Source organism: Cynara cardunculus, unplaced genomic scaffold, assembly GCF_001531365.2.
Source record: "Cynara cardunculus var. scolymus isolate 2C unplaced genomic scaffold, CcrdV1 Un_Scaffold_5217, whole genome shotgun sequence".
In the NCBI taxonomy this organism is placed as follows: domain Eukaryota; kingdom Viridiplantae; phylum Streptophyta; class Magnoliopsida; order Asterales; family Asteraceae; genus Cynara; species Cynara cardunculus.
In genome coordinates, this window is record NW_020202293.1 from 23,748 (window position 1) to 26,735 (window position 2,988).

Below are 2,988 nucleotides of genomic sequence, written 5' to 3' on the forward strand. Positions count from 1 at the left end.
ATATATAAATAAGACGTAACATATTTTATATTATATTTTTACTTATTATAAAATAATATTATTTGTAATACAATTAACACGTAAAAGTTGTTGCTACTTATTTATTCGATCTAAATACGGGGTAGCCCATACAGCAGCACGCGGATAGCAAAAATAAAAAAAATGTGAAGTAATAGTAGGGATCGGGTATCCTTCTGTCAAGTCTAGTTTCATATAATGATTTACGATTAACGTACCCAATTGCAAAACTTACATGTTGATACCACAGTGACGAAATATATCTAAGTGGTAAGTATGTTGAACAATCTGTAATATCTATAACATGTAAGATCACATTATACTTTAAAGCAATCAGGACACCACTTTTAGGCATGGTCATCCAATGTTCAACCGGGGCACCTCGATCTGATTGAAAGAAGTTTAGAATATTGTAAACTATATCTCAATACTAACTTCCAAATATGTGTGAGGTATTTTGTCTTGTATGCGTCTAATTCTTCCATCAAGTTAAACTGAATTGTTAGCCATGCATCTTCATGAAGACCAAGGTGGACAGCTATTGCTCGGAATCCACAATTTTCGTCACCTCTCACATCATGTACATGTCTAATGTAAGGGTGAAACATTTCAGGAAATTGATTAATATATGGATGTGCATTATAATTATTGTTGAAGAAAGAATTATGTGTTGGTCCCTTGAGGGTCTACAAGAATAGTAAAACAATTTGTAGAAAGGGCGGGGGGAATGAATACAAACACAATATTTTCAAATTTAAAATATATATTGATAAAGAAGATCAATACAGATTTTACAAGATTGTTTGCGGAAAGATAAGGTGATAAAAACCTATCTAAACAATCTTTAGTTACATACTAAATCTTAGCAATACAATAAAAGAAATGTTGTAAAGAAGATCATTTACTTAAGCAAGAAAATGCTTGAAGTAAGAATTAAGGTTAGAGAGTGAGTTGCGCGCACTCTGCATGGAGAAGAAACACTTCTATTTATACTCAGTGCATTAAATTGTGACATCCGGAAATTTAAATAACAGGTTAGTAGCAAGATAGCACTTTAGAAACATTATTAACACCCAAGTAGAGCGATTAGAGATTAAGTAGTTAGAAATCCCAGAAGGTTGCGTAGAAAACTCTGTTGTGACCCGTAATGAACCGAATCGTCTTATATAATGCCAAGCACTCCAAATAATTTTTAAAACTAGCATAAAATATAGAGTCTTCATATTTTAAATATTTTTACTTAAAATTATATTTAAGRAATTTATTTATCTCATAAAATAGGAATTTGGGCATTTTTCTCAATTTCTCACAAAAGTACCCAACTTATTAAATATTGGGCTAAATTTTTACAAAAAGAAAAAAATGAGAGAGAGAGCCCATAGGCCCACCTAAAGGCCACCAAAAACATGTTGCATGTTCTAAGATGGTGATAATCCATGATCAAACCCAAGTTAAGATCAAGGAAAGAACCTTTGGAGATTTTTACTAGCATCCAAGTGTGTATAGAAGTTTATACTACTTTAGTTTAAAAATAAAGCATAAAAATCTTTCGTAATCATCAAATACCTATTTTAAACTTCATGTATGTGATAATAAATTCATATTTCAAGTGCTAAAAATCAAGCCCAAGGCTTGGATTTCAAACGATTTCTCAATAACAATATTTGATTATCATTTTTAGGACTTTTTGCAAGATAACTTGGTTAATCTTGATGTCATGCATGTAATCATAAAAGTTAAAGGGTGATTTTGATCCAAAAATATATGGTACAAAGATGATAAATTAGTGTATAAAAGAAGAATCAAATTTATAAGTGAAAATGAGGAGTCAAAACACTCATTTTCCATGAGTTAAGAATTTTTGGTTTCTGGCAGATTGCATGCATGAACTTCATTCGATCATATTTTGAAAAATACTTAGTCAAATGGCTTGATTCTTCTTCTGGAGCCTTGTTCATTGAGTTATTTTTCAGACCCAAGTGGTTTCATGTAAAAACTCAGAGATTTGACCTCTCAACCACATAGAATAAATTAAGAGTGCAAGGGATGACCTGTTAGAGTAAAAACTCTGCTTTAATCGGTCATAAGTCTCTTAATATCCCATTAAAATACTTGATTCTTCTTCTGGAAATTAYTTTATTGAATTATCTTTCGAACGAAAGTGGTTTCACTAAAAAATATAGAGATTTGAGGTCTCAAACACGCAAACTAAGTTGAATGTGAATGCAAGCAGAATCTGGCAGATTTGGACATGTGTCTTAAAATGACCATAACTTCCTGAAAACGTAATAAAAAATGATGATTCTTTTTCTGGAAGATAGATATTTGAGTTAGTTTTAAAACCCAATTAGAATACCTGAAAAATATTGAGAGTTAACCTTCCATTTGGATGTGGCAAAAAGAGTGTGCAGGCTGCCTTGGTAACTGTGACACTTAAACTTGAGCATAATGATTAGAATACCTATCCACCACTAAAAATGGTGTTATTTATGTCAAACTTTTCCTAAGACATTAAAATAAAACATATAAATTTTTTTGGAAAAATATACCTCTTGGATGAGGGTGAACTATAGACATATTTGAGTCATAAAGATTCTATCAGCATGCATAATTTACTAAAATCACTAAGATTGGACTCTTATAAACCATAAACCCTATTATAAGCATATAAAGTGCTTAAAACTTGATTTTATTCATAAAGAGGCATTATATAAGACGTAAAGGTAAGAATAGTAACCTTAATCTTTAAGAGTTTGACAACCGTTCGTCTTCTATAGGAATCCTCTAAAAGAACTTTACCAAGGTACACCCATTCAATCACAACCATCTTCTCAGTGAAAGAAAAAGTGAGTTTTCATATCCCCTTTTTACTATTTTCACATTTTTGGGGGAAAAGCATGCTACTAATACTACGTACGGGTTGTTTTATTATACACAAATTGTTACTACGTATCGGTTGTTTTATTATAC